Source organism: Ailuropoda melanoleuca, chromosome 15 (genome assembly GCF_002007445.2).
Source record: "Ailuropoda melanoleuca isolate Jingjing chromosome 15, ASM200744v2, whole genome shotgun sequence".
NCBI lineage: Eukaryota > Metazoa > Chordata > Mammalia > Carnivora > Ursidae > Ailuropoda > Ailuropoda melanoleuca.
In genome coordinates this window covers 27,317,625-27,334,229 of record NC_048232.1, presented here as the reverse complement: position 1 = coordinate 27,334,229, position 16,605 = coordinate 27,317,625, and the positions used below count along the sequence as shown (strand labels likewise).

The following is a 16,605-nucleotide window of genomic DNA, read 5'->3' as shown; positions in this document are numbered from 1 at the left end:
ACACCAATAGAAAGCTGGCATCATTTAAGTGTGAATTTCTTCTGTTAACAGAACCAACGGAGTAACAGCTGTCCATTAGCTTTGATTGTGTAAACAAGATAAATTGTAATTAGAATTGAGAAAGATAAATTTAAAGAACAGTCATTTGATCTGAATGAAAAGTCATGCTATATAGAGTAATACGTAAAACCTCTCCATCTGCTTTTCTTAAATTGGTCTTTGAGCTAGTCAGAAGCAGGGGCAGCAGCATGAAATATTTCTTCCACCTCCACCCAACACTGAAGGAGTTAGTTGTCTCTAGCTATTCCTGTCTGAGTGTACTTTTTTTTCTGTGAGTGGCTTGGGTATTGTCTTTGAGAGTGAGGCATCAGTTACAGCCCATCCAGAGATGGGTCACTGCTCAAGGTCTTTCAGATTTAACCACATGTTAAATTGGCAACTTAGTGCACATGAATCTCGTACAGCTCAACAAGATAATGGCAGAACCGAAAAGTAAAAATCCAGGCTTATTATACTGCTACCATTATCAACAACAAAAAGCACTAGAGTAAGAAAAATCAAAGAGAAATAATAAATTTAGTGGGACACTGTGACAACAGGCATAAGCTGGGACTGTCTCAAGCAAACTGACACACATGGACACTTTACCAGATGTATATTTTCTCAAAGACCTCCTAACTCCATACTCTGGATTACTATTATCTCATCAAAGCTATGCCCTCAGTATGAGTCACTTGTTTGTGATGATTTAGTAATTTCTACATTATGTTCGTGGAAAAGAATGTGAAGCATTCTTCCTAGTCAGTTGCATTCATTCGGCATTTCTTTTTCTCTAGAACATTTTCTATTCATCTTAAAACTTTTATTAAATTTTGCATGCCTTCAGTTTTAAAGTAAAGACATGTAATAAGTTTCCCACATTATGCTCCCTTAAATTAGTTCCTTTGTTATCTTAATAAAAATATACAGTAATTAAAAATGAAATTTGGGAATGAAAGGGAGGCAGTTTCTACATGTTTGATAAAAATGGATTATTTGAATATGATTATAATAATACTTTACATTCTATTACAGAATTAAAAGGATTTACTGTATGTCTTATGAGTGTTTACCGGAACCTTGGGAGACAGGTAAGTGACAAGCATTTTTTGCAGAGATATTTCTGAAACATTAAATAATTTGATCTCATAGGTTCCTGATAAAGTTCCTGACAAAGTGACTTACCTCTTTTTCTCTTAAAACATTAGTAGAAATATCATATTTACATGCATCTTAATGTAACATTTCTCTAGGATCCAATAGGTCATATTTTCCAGGGAGCTGAGGGTTATTTTCTGTCATATTTATAATGAAGACATTTAATAAGACACATAAGTTTGGCACGTACCAGAACTTAAAGCACTAAAAAAATAAAAAATAAAAAAAAATCAGTAAATGCAATGTGGTACCTGGATTAGATCTTGCGACTGAAGAAAGGCATTAGTGGAAAAGCAGGAGAAATCCAAATAAAGTGTGAGGCTTAATTAATAGCAGTATATCAACATTAATTCCTTAGTTTTGCCAAAACCATGATTATGTAAGTTGTTAAAATTGAGTGAGGGGTATATAGGAACTCCATAGTATCCTTGCAACCTTTCTGTAAATCTAAAATTATTCCCAAATAAAAATTCACTTAATACAGAAGAAAATCAAGGTTGATTTATTTGAAAATTAAATTACGGCTTTTCTCTGTAATAGTTCAAAAAATCAGAATTGTTACCTTTTAAAAAATCTAGATTCCATGAATAGAGGTGCAAGGAAATATGTGACTATAGGTTTCATTTTCAGTTCATAGGAGGGTGTGGATTTTGGATATTGGCATGGTGTTTGTGACCATCTCCTTACACCTGATTACAGACTTGCTCTTTGATTCTTTTAAGGCGCTTCTATGCCCTTTGGTAGTTTAGTATAGCACTTTGTATTAATGAAAGCAGTTTCCCCGTGCCCTGCTTTTTTCTTTTTCTTCTCTTTACTTTAATATATTGTTGGAGGCCAAAAGGCCAGTAATGGGCCTCCAGTTTGGAGTTGAGACCCTCTCAGTGTCGTCTTGTTCAGTTACACCTATGTGAGCTTCTAGGTCAAGTACGAGACATAGTTAACCTTTTGTTAAGGAGTATGAATAAAGATGAACATAACTCTTAAATAGCCATTTCTGTAATTGAGCTAAAATAATTGATTGCTGTCAGATAATAGAAATTCTCAGTTTCAAAAATGAACTCTTAGCAGTATAATTCTTTTAAATTTCTATAAATATTAAAAGGCTACAAGAATGGAACTCTGTAGTTTGCTGAAACTATTACATAACTTTTCATTAATAAAAGTAAAATAGCCATGCTGGTCTTATAAATGGTTTCCTGCTTTGTTGCCAACTTTAATAATTTTAGTTAAACTTAAATTTCATAAAAGGGAATAGAACTATATTATACTTAAAGGATATAGGCATTTAAAACAACAACAGGCCTGAGTGACTATTGCAGAATAATTATTAGGCTAAGAGATTTCTGTTTTGCTTGATGGTATTTATTCAGAATTGGTATTATCAATCTCATGTTAATAGAATTGATATCTTTACTTCTTATTTGTGTAACATAATTTTGCGAAATCTTGGTAAAGAAGTTCAGAAAAATGGAAGACAGCTTTTTCAGGACAAGTTTAAATTCCTTTGATCATGTAATAGTTCATACATAAAAAACAAACAAAAATCCTCTTTTATTAATCTTTTGTGCTAGAAGAGCCCTGAAAGTATTGTTTTTAGAGACTTACTTTATCATTCAGCTGAGTGTCCTTTTGTGGTCATCTAAAATATAAATGAGAATAGCTAATATGTATTGAGCACTTTCTATGTACCAGGCACTTACAGTGATCTGATTTAATCTTCGCAAATACAAAAATAGTTAGGAATTCCCTTTGTAGATGTGGCGGGGAAAGGAACAAATGTCTCCAGGCTAGCCCTGAGGCTTTGGTGCAGAAAGAACAGGTACCCATGGTGTGCAGTACCTACTGTTTGGTTCATAATGTTACCAGCTTCCAGGAAATCCTTAATCCATGGATACATGGTAAACTGCAGAGTACTTTAATTCTTCTGGGGAAAAGGGTGCCTGATCACGCTGGATGACCTAGAGCAGATTGCCCTGGGGTGACTAGCCTGGGGTACAATCTCTTGTTCCCTGTTCTAGCCTTGATCTGGCTCATTCTATGGTTCCCTAACATGTCAGTTGTTCTCTGTCACCTGATTAACTGCTGAACACTCACTCATTGTGTGCTTCATTGATCATAAGCCAAGAACTTTTGGCAGCTCTGGGGAACATGATCTCAGCATGCCTTCTGGTCAGTGTTGGGCAACTAGAAGTTGTTAGTTGGGGTGAAAATTTGGATCCAGAAGCCAGGACACATGCCAGAGGCCAGAGATGTGGTAATTGAGCAGCTGACACGTGAAATGCAGCTATCCAGACTCAGTCAATAGGGCAGGAGTCAGAAATAGAGTAGGCACGTGACTTTGAAAGGTGATTTTTGAAGTTTATGATGGGTGGCTGTGAACTTTGTACATATAAAATACAGTTAACATTTGAACAATGTGGACTTTACGGGTCCTGCCCCACCCCCATAGTCAAATCACATATAACTTTTGAATCCCCTAAAACTTAACTACAAATGGCCTATTGTTGACAGGAGAACTTGCTAATAATGTAAACAGTTGATTAACACATATTTTGTACATTATATTTATTATATACTGCAGTCTTACAATAAAATAAGTTGGAGAAAAGAAAACGTTATTAAGAAAATTGTAAGGAAAATACATTAGAGTACAGTACTGTATCAAAAAAATCCATGCAGTGTTTTGTTTTTTTTTTTTTTTAGATTTTATTTATTTATTTGACACAGAGAGAGAGAGAGAGAGCACAAGCAGGGGGAGTGGCAGGCAGAAGGAGAAGCAGGCTCGCCTCAGAGCAAGGAGCCTGATGTGGGACTACATCCCAGGACCCTGGCATCATGACCTGAGCCGAAGGCAGATGCTTAACCGACTGAGGCACCTAGGCGTCCCCAAATCCTTGCAGTTCAAATCCGTGTTTTTCAAGGGTTAACTGTAATTCTGTTTTTTGAAGAAGAATAAGAGTTACTTACCAACTTATTCTTCAAAGTCCTCATTACATCATGCAGAAATCTCTGTAACTTCTCCCCATCAGTTCTAGCTATGTCTTTCTGTAGCTCTAAATCTCCAGTCTCTCTTACACTTGAAAGCATAAAATACACATAAAAATACAAAGTCTCCTTTGCTATCTTGTCTTCTTCATGGTCTTTAAAAGTTGGCATTCTTCAGGGCTTAGTCCTTGGCCACCTTCTATATTTATTCCCTATGTGGTCTCATGTGACCCCTTGCTTTAAATGCCTTCTGTTCTCCCAGATTTATTCCTTACCTTGATCTCTCCTGTGAGCTCCAGGCTCATATCTGTGGCTGCCTATTCAACATCTATTTGAAAGTCTAATTTGAAACATTTCAAACTTAACATGTCAGAAATAGAACTCTTGGACTCTCGTCCCCAAATGTGTTCCTGCCCTCCTTCATCTCAGTAAATGGTCCACACAGTTTTGCTCAGGCCAAAAACTAGAGACCATCTTGAGTTTTCTCTTTCCTTCTTAACCCATATCCAGCCCATCAGTAAGACCTAAATATCCTCCTTTTGATATATATCCCAAATACCCCTGTATTGCCTCCACCCACTACTTCCCTAATATAATACAACCTGTCGTCGTCATAAGTTGCCTGGATAATAGCAACAGTCTTGTAACTGGCCTTCCCTATCTCCTCCTTGCACCTCTCCAGTCAGTTCTCCATACAGGGGCAAAAGTGTTTTTTTGTTTTGTTTTGTTTTGTTTTAATGTTAAATGGTTCCTGTCCTTTTCCTGTTCAGAACCCTTGAGTGACTACCCATCACACTCAGGATAAAACCCCAAAGTCTCACCATGTTCTGCCAGGCCCTCCATGTTCTGCCTGCTGACTTTATCTCCTACCATTGTCTGTTTTGCTCACTCTGCTCTAGCCACAGTTGCCTTTTTGCAATTCCTTAAATTCTCCAAGTCCATTGGAATCAGCTAAACCCCTCTTACTCCCTACCCTACATCCTCATTCCAACCAGCTCAGCCTCCCGCCTGATACCAGTGGAGGTAAATTTAGAGAGAACGAAAGTACATATCCAAGGCTCTCTAGCGTATGTAGTAAGTGAGGTTACACTAGACATTTTGCAGCCTTATTCTAAGTTTCTGTAATTTGCATTGCTTTCAAGTGGAAGAGGAGCTGGAGATTTAGAGCTACAGAAAGACATAGCTAGAATCAATGGGAGAAGTTGCAGAGAGAATTTCTGCTTAGTATAATGAATGCCATAATGAATAAGTTGGCAACAATGACATCTACGTGCAAATAAACGGGGCTCTTTCACTGGACAGTGAGTTCTCCCGCATTGGCAGTATGAATAATTGAGGCTGATCAGGTTGAGGCTGCACAAATAGTGGAGGGAAATGTGCTGGAGTGGAGGGTGGGAGAATTGATTTTGAGATCTTCCTAACTCAGATTATGTAAGTTTTTAGAATCTTTTAGAATCTTTTTTTTTCCTCCAGAGCACTCTTTCTCAGAGTCTTCCTTAGATTTATTCTCCTGTATTTGTATTGGAAGCTTTCACCAAAAAAGGCCAAGCACCTCTAGGTGAGGTTTCCAATATTTGAAGAGAAAGAAGAGCTACCTGTTTCAGGGTTGATTCCAGTCAGACTGGTCAGGTCCCATCTAAAGGAAATGACTTTAAGACATTTTTCTTTCTTCCATTTTTTATTTAGAATTTATTTTGATTAATTTTTGGTCTAAATTAAATAATACATATATACACAAATTCCCTGATAGGTTTTAGTTATTAAACAAAAAGTTCACTGAGTCGCAGAAGTAAGAGAATAATATGTGGTAACAGCCTTTTTGTTGTTGTTGTCATTGTTGTGAAAATAGCCTTTTGATCAGGGTTTGCTAGAAATTTACTGTAATGTAATTAGAAGAAAATTCAAAAACGATATTTGTGCTGTTACTCAATTTGGCTTAAAAAAAGATATAAACTGGGTTTATGACAGCCTAGCCTTGGAGGAAACATTTGCTTCCTGCCACCCACATGTCTGTCTTCAACCTCCCCAAAAACATCTGCTCTTTTTTTTTCTCAATAAATATATAAACTATTTAATAGTTTAGTGAGGGCTTCAGTCAGGGCATCTACCAACACAAATAGTAAAGGGCAAATATTTTTAAGAAAAGAGTAGTGAAATAAACACTTTTTTATGCATAATTATGGTTTCGAGTAGAGAATCCTACTTTTTAGTATTTATTGATTTACTACCTTTTAAGCATAAGTTTATTGAGAAGCAAAATCTGTGCCTTTTCTGTATTAAATTCCTAGGGGGTGTGTGTGTGTGTGTGTGTGTNTTCCTAGGGTGTGTGTGTGTGTGTGTGTGTGTATAAATAAAATAAGCACCCTTTACATTGATGCCTCCTTTTTTAGTAAGGTATGCCAAGCAGGTTTTTAAAGGGAGATCAGTTTTCTTTTCAACCTTTAAAGTTCAGTAACCTGAATCTAGAAGTGAAATATCTTTCAGTATGGAGCAGGGAAGGAAGTAAAAAGGAGGCAAGATAGGAAAGTCTGATATATTTAAAATCTCATTCTCCTGGAGAGGAGGGTGTTGGGCACAGAAAGAATTTCTAAAGTCTGCATAGGGGTGTTATTGAGGATCTGGCTGAACACCACACTGTGCATTCAATTTGAAACCCCTAGAAACTGGCAAGGACAACTTGTAAGGAATGAAAACTTACCAGTTCTTCATAAGAATGAGTCCTAGAATAAAGGTTTCTCTACACAAGTCCTAAAAAAGCTTAAAACCAAGCCTCAAAAGAATCATGTTAATCCACAAGTAACTTAACTGTCTGACAGAAGTTTAACACTCTATAAAGTAATACAAAAAAATTTAGCGCTCAGCAACATAAAATTCACAGTAAATTACATCCAGTTAAGCATTACTTGATAAACAAAGAAACAAGAGAAAAATCTCATAATGAGGAGACAATAAAAATAGACCCTAAAATGACAGAGATGACAGTTAGCAGACTAGTACATTAAAGCAGCTATTGTAAATATGGTCCATATAAATAAAACATAACAAGGGGTGAAATACAAAATATTAAAAAGAAAAAAAGGAACATCCAGAGATTTAAAAATGTAGTAACTAGGTGGGATTAAATGCAGATTAGATCTTTCGGGAGAAGAGGTCAAAGAGGTCAGTGAGAATTCAACCAAAAGGATAGAGAGAAAAAAGATTGAAAAGGATGAAGGCAACTTAGTGCCCTATAGGATAAATGCCATGAGTCTAACATAAGTGTAAGTGGAGTCTCAGAATTTTGGGGGGAGGGCAAGAGAGAAAAATAATTTAAATAAATAATGGCTGAAATTTCCCCCAATTTGAAGTAAACTCTAAACCCACAGATCCCAAAAATTAAACAGACCCCCAGGCAAGATACATACACCTCAAGGCACAATGTAAGAAAATTGCTGAAAATCAGTGATAAAGAAAAAATTTTAAAAGCTGTCAGAGGGAAAAAAACACATTGTGTACAAAGGAATAACGTTAAGAATTTAGACAGCAGACTTACCAGAAACTGTTCAAACCAGAATGCAATTTAATAGCATTTTTTAAGTGCTAAAAAATTGTCAACCTAGCACTCCATAGTAACAAAAATATTTTAGGAAGTTAAGGAGGAAAAAACATAAGGGAGAAAGAGCTTTTTTAGACAAAAATTGAGACAACGTAAGACCAGCAGACTTACCTTATAAGAAATATTAAAGGGATTTCTTTAAGCAAACAGGAAGTGGTAGCAGATGAAAATTTGGACTATACAAACGAATGAAGAATTCCTTAAACGTAAGAATTTTTTTCTTTGTATTTTAGATTTTTTTTAAAGGTAACTGTTTGAAGCAAAAAATAGTAACAGTGTCTGTCTAGTGGAGTTACAACATGTAAAAATAAAATGTCTGACAACAATAGCTCAAAGAATTGGCTAGAGGAAAGGAAGCATATAGTTGTAAGAGTCTTAAACACGAATGTGTAATGTGTTTTGAAGGTAGGTTATAATAAGTTAGAGAGCATCCACTAAAAAGGTTGGAAAAAGAGTTTTAACTAATAAGAAACCATTGGTGGATATGAAATGAACTCCTAAAAAAATAATCCGAAAGAAAATAGGAAAAAAGGGGAAAAAGGAAAAAAGAACAGAAAGGACACGTAGAAAACCTGCAACAAGATGGTAGAACTACATACAACCATATCAGTAATCACATTGAATGTAAATGATGTACTCTAATTAGAAGGAAAGATTGTCAGGTTGAATAAAAAAGTAAGAGTAAACTTAGTGTTGTTCTCAATAAACTCCTGAAATAGGTTAGAAAAAGGGTGGGAAAATATGTACAATGTAAGTACTATGTATAAGAAAACTGTAGTGGTTATATTAATATCAAAGTGGGCTTCAGAACAGGTGATGTTAATAAGGTTAAAAAGGGACATTTCATAATGATAAATGGATCAATTCTTCAAAAAGAAATGACTTTAAATTTAAATACAACCAATATGCTACATTGTCAAAATACATGAAACAGGAACTGATAGAGCTGAAAGAATACATTGAGAAATCTATTATAATTGGACATTTCAACATTGATAAAAGTAATTGATGGGACAAGTACAAAGAATATCAGGAAGGATATAGATGTATGTATAACACTGTAAACTAATGTAATTTCATTGGTATTTATAAAACATTCCACTCAAGAATAGCAGAGTATATATTCTTTTCAAATGCACGTGGAACATTCATCAACAATAGACCACCATATGCTAATATATAAAACAAGTCTCATTAACTTTAAAATAATGGAAGTTAGTTATAGTATGTCCTCTGACCCCACCAATTAAGTTAGAAATGAATATCAGAAAGATATCTGAAAAATCCTCAGTATTTATAATTACGCCAAATGCTTCTAACTCATTTGTAAAAAAATAAATAAATAAAACAGGGAAATTAAAAGTTGTCTTGAAGTGAATCAGAATGAAAACACATAAAAATCTTTGGGGTTTAGCTGAAGCAGTGACCAAATATTTGACTTTAAATACATAGTATTAGAAAAGAAGAAAGGGATAAAATAAGTGATCTAAATATCTACCTTAAGCTAGAAAAAGAAGAGCAAATTAAAACCACAGTAAGTAGAAGGAAGGAAATAATCAACAAGATCAGGAATCGAAGAGATAATCAAGGAAACCAAAAGCAGGCTTTTTGAAAAGATGAATAAACCTCTAGCTAGTCTAATCAAGAAAAATAAAGAAGAAGGAAAACACATGTTAATAAGTATAATATCAGGATTGAAAGAGGGGACTTCATTACATATTCTACAGAAGTTAAAAGCATATAGAAGGAATATAATGAACATCTAGAAATAAGTTTGACAATTTTGATGAAACAGATAAATTCCTTGGAAGATACACATTACTGAAATTGACTCCAGAAGAAATAAAATTAGAGTAGTACCATATCGTAAAGAAGTTATATTCTTAGTTTAAAACCTTTCCATACTAACAAAGAAAACCAGAAACCAAAACCAAAAGAATTCCAGTCCCATACATGTTTTAACTGATGAATTCCATCAAACATTTAAAGGAGAAATAATTCAGAAAATAGAGAAAGAAGGAACACTTCCCAGCTAATATTAGGCATTATGTTGATACCAATCAAGATACATTCCAAGAAAATTATGAGCAAATATGCTTCATGAACATAGATGAAAAGTTTTGAACAATTAGCAAATCATTTGAATCCAGCAGTATATAAAAAATGGTTTATCCTGGGTGGGCATGCTTGGTTTAACATTGGAAAATCCCCTAGTATAAGTCATCACTTTAACAGGAAAAATGGGAAAAAAGCTATATGATCCTGTGAATAGTTGCAGAGAAAGCAATGGACTAAATTCAAGAGCCATTCATAAAAAATTCTTAGGAAGCTAAAAACAGAAGGGAACTTTCTCACCTTGAGAAAAGACATCTACATATAACGTCTAACTAAAGTCTCATTAATGTCGCAAGTTAGAATGCTTTCCCCCCAAGATGAGAAACAAAGCAGGGATGCCCACTCCCCTCCTTATGTCTGTCTAACACTGTGATCACAGCCAGTGTAATAGGCAATAAAAAGAAAGAAATGGTGTACAGATTGGCAAAGTAGAAATAAAACATCTCTATTTGCACATAACATGATGATGTATAGAGAAAATGCTGAGAAATCTCTCAAAAGCCACTAGAATTTGTGATTGAATCCAGCAACATTGTAGGACACAAGGTAGATATACAAAGTCAGTTGTATGTGTATATACTAGCAATGAAAAATTGGAAATTGAAATTTTAAATTTATATGGAAATACAAAGGACCTAGAAAAGTTTAAAAAAAAAAAGAATTGACAAAGAAGAGCAGTACTGGAAGTTTCAAGACTTCCTCTACTTTTTTAAAAATTTATTTATTTGAGAGAGAGTGTGTGCTTATGAGCAGGGGGAGGGACAAAGAGAGAGGGAGAGAATCTTAAGGACTTAACTGGGAGGGAGAGAATCTCAAACACTTAACTGAGTGCAGAGCCCAGACACAGAGTTTGATCCCATGACCCTGAGATCATGACCCTGGCCAAAATCAAGAGTTGGATGCTCAACTGACCTAGCCACCCAGTTGCCCCAAGACTTCCTCTACATTTTAAAGCTTCCTCTTTAAAATGACAGTGATCAAAGCAGTCTTGGCCTAAAGTAGATATTTTTCAATGGAATAGAATAGAGAATCCAGAAACAGACCCACATATTTATGGTCAATTGATTTTTGATAATTATGCCAAGATAATTAAATGGAGAAAGGATAGTTCTAGAACATCTGGATATCCAAATGTTTTTTTAAAAAATTAACCTCAACCCTTACTTCTTCATGTACAAAAATATCTGGAAAAGAATCATGGATCTAAATACAAAAGACTAAAACTATAATACTTTAAGAAAAAAAAAATCACAAAATATTCGTGAACTTAAGATAGGCAAAGATATCTTAGGACACAGAAAGCATGAACCATAAAAGAAAAATTGACAAATGGATTCTATCAAAATTTAAAACTTCTATTCTTTGAAAGACATCATTAAGAAAATGAAAAGGTAGTCTTTAAACAGAGAGAACATATGCAAAATATATATACCTGACAAATGACTTGTGACCAGAATATATAAAGAACTTTTACAACTCATTAATAATAAGACAACTCAGTTAAAAGAAAAATGTACAAGAAAATAATGAATGGCCAGTGCAGCACAGGAAAAGAGATTCAAAATCATTAGACCTCAGAAAAAAAGCAAATCAATACAATGAGATACCACTATATATTCATCAGAATAGCTAAAATTAAAAATTAAAAAAGAGCAAGTGTTAGCTGAGACAAAGACCAATTGGACTTCCATATATTTTGCCATGGGGAAAGTTAAATGATAAAATTATTTTAGAAAACAGTTTGGTAGTATTATAAAGGTAAACATTATTGCCATAAGATGCAACAGTTTTACTCAATATTTACCCAAAAGAAATAGAAATCACTTTACACATACACTGTACATGAATGTTCATAGCACCTTTATTCATAATAGCCGCAAGCTAGGACCATCAACTAGTTACTAGATAAACACATTGTGGTATATCCATGCAGTGGAATGCTACTTGGCAGTAAAAGGGGCTAAAGTGCTGATACACACAGCATGAATGACTCTCAGAAACATTATGCTGAGTAAAATAAGCCAGACACGAAAGAATAGAAATTCTGTGATTCCATTTACTGCCTTGGATTACTATATCAGAAATGTTAAGAAAGGCAAATTTAATCTGTGGTGATAATAAGCATACAAGTTGTTGCCTGCTGCTTCAGTGTAGTTGAGAGTTCAGTGTAGTTGACCTGGATTAGGTATGAGAAAACTTTTGGCATGATGAGTGTGTTCTGGTGGTGATTATATGGACATAGGGATATATATGTTTGTAAAGTGCATTGAAATATGCATGAAAATGCACATATTTTACTGTATATAAACTATACTAAAGTAATGTTTTATTTTTTATTTTTTTAAGATTATATGAGAGAGAGAGTGTGAGCAGGGGGAGGGGCAAAAGGGGAGGGAGAGGAAGAGGGAAAGAATCCCAAGCAGACTCTATGCTGAGTGGGGAGCCCTTTGCTGGGCTTAATCTCATGACCCTGAGATCATGACCTGAACTGAAACCAAGAGTCGGATGCTTAACTGACTGAGCAACCCAGGCACCCCTAGTAATACTGTTTTAAAAAACATTCCACAAATTTGAAAGTAATTTAACTAGCAAAAGATTAACTCTGTCTAATAGTAGAAGACCTCTGTGTAGGACTGAAACTGAGTCAACCTGAAAAATCCATTTAGGTCAATCAGTATACACAATAAAAACAATAATACAGGAGAAGCGCCTGGGTGTCGCAGTCCTTAAAGCGTCTGCCTCCCGCTCAGGGCGTGATCCTGGCGGTCTGGGATCGCGCCCCACATCAGGCTCCTCTACTGGGAGCTTGCTTCTTCCTCTCTCACTCTCCCTGCTTGTGTTCCCTCTCTCGCAGGCTGTCTCTTTCTGTCAAAATAAATAAATAAAATCTTTAAAAAAAAACCACAATAATACATAAATTAAATATCCTTAAACAAGGGAAGAGAATAAACGAATTCTCAGTATACTTTCTAGCCTAAGATTTGTATTGGAGTAGGACCCTAGCATCCTTATAATTCATTGATGTACTTTTCTGACTTCTTAAATTGGTACTTGGTAGTGTCCTTGGCAATAAGATGAATCCAGCTAAAATGAAGTGATTACATATAATTCATTCTGGGTTTGGTTTATTCTTTTGCATTTTTCTAATTAGAATATGTGCATTATACTCCAATGTCTCTAGAATCTATTCTTCTTTTAGGAAACAGAACCTTTAGATTTCACCTAGAAACTACATTGCTTTGCTTCTCTTGCAGCAGGGTGTGGCTTTGTGACTAATAGTAGTTGAAATGTGATTATATAAGGTTACCTCCTTCAAAACAAGCCATGTGCCCTAGACTTTCTCTTTTCCCTTTCTGTTTGCCTGGGATGTTTTACCAGGTACAGGAGCCATCTTAGGTCCAGAGCTGGAAGTCATGTGAAGGATGATAGAGCCAGCTTAGGTCCTTGGTGATCTTATAAAGCATACCTTTCCCTGCCACCCTGTATTGTAACATGAAAAAGAAAAATTTCCAACTTGAGCTACTGTATTTTTTTAATCTTTTTTTTTCNTCTTAGGTCCAGAGCTGGAAGTCATGTGAAGGATGATAGAGCCAGCTTAGGTCCTTGGTGATCTTATAAAGCGTACCTTTCCCTGCCACCCTGTATTATAACATGAAAAAGAAAAATTCCCAACTTGAGCTACTGTATTTTTTTAATCTTTTTTTTTCCAAAGATTTATTTATTTATTTATTTTAGAGAGAGAGTATGAGCAAGAGGGGGCAGTAGGAGAGGGAGAGGGATTCTCAAGCAGTCTCCACACTGAGTGCAGAGCCCCCCACAGGGCTTGATTTCGTGTGACCCTGGGATCACAATCTGAGCCAAAACCAAGAGTTGGACACTTAACTGACTGTGCCACCCAGGCACCCCTGAATCTCTTTGTTATGGAAGAAAGTTTATACGCTAATCCAAAGAAAAGCATTTAAGAATTCTGTCTTTCTCTTTGTACTTTTGGGCCAATATATGTTAGTGTGCAGTCTCAATTNTGTGCCACCCAGGCACCCCTGAATCTCTTTGTTATGGAAGAAAGTTTATACGCTAATCCAAAGAAAAGCATTTAAGAATTCTGTCTTTCTCTTTGTACTTTTGGGCCAATATATATTAGTGTGCAGTCTCNTTTTGGGCCAATATATGTTAGTGTGCAGTCTCAATTAAAATAATTTAGGAGAGTGTTTCTCAAAGTTCAAGTTACTTGTAAAACTTTAGGTACTAATTATTAATAAATGATATACAGGTTTTCTTCAACTTACAATGGGGTTATATCCTGATAAGCCCATTGTAAGTTGAAAATATCTTAAGTTGACTGTGCATTTAATACATCTCACCTACCAAACATCATAGCTAGCCCAGCCTACCTTAAGCATGCAGAGAACACTTGTATTAGCCTGCTGGGCAAAATCCTCTAACACAAAGACTGTGTTATAATAAAGTGTTGAGTATCTCATGTAATATATTGAATGCTCTATTGAAAGTGAAAAACAGAACGGTTGTACGTGTACAGCATGTTTTTAAGCCCATTCGTTGTTTACTCTTGTGATTGGGTGGCTGATGCTCCCCCTGCTCGGCCTCCTGAGAGTTCAGTGTTATTGTTACCAGTTTCTCCGTGTTATATTGTTAACCTGGGAAAAGTCAAAATTCAAAATTTGAAGTAAAGTTTCAACTAGAATTATTTATCTATTATGTTGTCAACTTTTCTATAATTTTTTTGTCTAGTCTGCCAAGGACTTAAAGATATAAATCACTAATTTATTTTATTAGCTTTTCCTTATAATTATATCAGGTCTTGTTTTGGAATGTGTGTTAATGTATTATTTGCTGTCAACATCTCAATTGATAATTATACCTTTTGTCAGAATAAGACAAATTTCTTCCTAAGTTTTGCTATGTGCTTTGTGTTTTAGCTGACATGAATATTGCTACCTTAGTTTATATTTCCCTGTCTTTATACTTATTATATTTGTTCTTTGTCATGTCTTTTAGATATTTCCTAAAAGTAGATTATAGCTAGATTTCATTTTTTATTCTATTGAGAACCTTTACCTTTTAAGGATATTTTAATTCACTTATATTTATTGTCAAATTGGTCAAATAATTGGTTTTACTTCATTTATCTTGTTTGAAGCTCTCTGTTTTAAATTCTTTTTTGTTTCCATTGTGTTTTGGACTTTTTGCTATTTGATTTAAAGTTTATCTTTGTTTAATTTGGTTTTGATTTTTGGAATTTGTGGGTACATTCCCAGTTATTTACTAGTCAGCTTGTTTTCTAAGGTGTCCCTGTCATTACTATATCAAGTAACACAGGGCATGGCGCTTACATTCTCATTAATGTTTGCTTAGTGACAAAAGCTGTCCTCTCACTGCTCTGAGTCTCTGATAGGCTGTTAGCCTATCTTGAACACTCCTCGTCGTCTGATGACCTCAAGTGGATACCAGCTCCATTCCCTTTCTATAATAATGGAGCTTGTATAGGGGGCTTTCCCATTTTTTTCACATTGCATTTGAAGACTGTTTAGGGAAATAGGGTCTTAGACAGCACTCGGTCTTGTCTTGGAAACAGTGTGGAAGGAAGAAGCCTGGAGTGGTTGCTAGGGGTAATATCTTTAAGAAAACAGTGATGTTGCGAAGTTATTTGTAGAAATGGAAGTCTTTTCTTTCTCATTTTTTTTTTTTAGCAGATAATTATGTGGCTGGACTACCAAGATGTAGGGAGTGAGGTGAAGCTGAGAACAGCCTCTCCGATATTGCGGGTTATGGTGAAGTTCTTGCCAAGAAGCTCATCTTAGTGTGGTATGTGGAAAGCACAAGGGCTGAGGAGGCAGGAAAGCCTTTTTTCCAGCTTTGGATCTCTATTTTTCTTTGTGACCATAGCAAAACACTCAACTTTTCTGGGCCTCAGGCTAGATCTATGAAATGAGGAAGATGACTCTGAGATCCTTTCTAACTTTAAAATTCCATGACTGACCAGGGCACCAAGGATAGCAAAGAGGTTTCCACTTGACAGCATTTTTATTTTTAATTTCATTAAGCAAAGAAGTCAGCTTAAGTTCATCTTGCAGAGTCAAGAGGAATAAACCACTTGTCTTACTACTCTGAGTGAGGAGAGTAAGAAGAAGGGATCATATATGACTTGTGTGTTTATGCTCTGACCTAATATTAGGTAAGTGACACATGCTGTGCTGGAGATTCCAATTATAACGCCTGGAAGTAGTCTGGTCATAGAATGACTCAGAGGAATGTGAAATCACTACTTTTCCCTGAGAAAGCAGAGAGAGATATTTATCTAGACTCCCTGAAAGTGTTTCTAGGATGTGTGATTGTCTCGAGATTGAGGATGCTGGGAGGTGGGCCCACTATGTGATAATAGATGGCAGACTAAAGGTCACACTGAAGGTCTTTCATTGATGAGCTCCTGAGTGGTCAAAAGGCTGCTAGCACTGAATTCATGTTTCACAAGATCAGCAAGAGGATGCTGCCCGAGCTGGCTTTTTGTCATAAGCTGAGCTGGACATGGTCACAAGCAGGGGGGGCAGATAGAATTCTGAAATAATGAACATGTCACAGTTGTGAGAGAGCGAGGAAACAGTGCTGACTGAATAAAATCTATACAGCAGTCAAAGGGTGACTCTTTGAAGGAAGGCTTTGTTCTGGCTCGATTCTGGAGGATGAGCCACTGACAC

The 16,605-nt window shown here is 35.6% G+C and overlaps 1 protein-coding gene across 18 annotated transcripts in view; it reads left to right on the top strand.

The window, feature by feature from the left end:
• The window catches only part of ZNF438 (zinc finger protein 438), a 179,775-nt gene that overhangs the window by 41,394 nt on the left and 121,776 nt on the right, over positions 1 to 16,605 (top strand). For all 18 annotated transcript variants that reach the window (XM_034643520.1, XM_034643515.1, XM_034643510.1 and 15 more), the window contains one exon: positions 1,075 to 1,130. The gene's annotated coding sequence lies outside the window, so the exon portion shown is untranslated. The remainder of the gene's footprint in view (positions 1 to 1,074; positions 1,131 to 16,605) is intronic.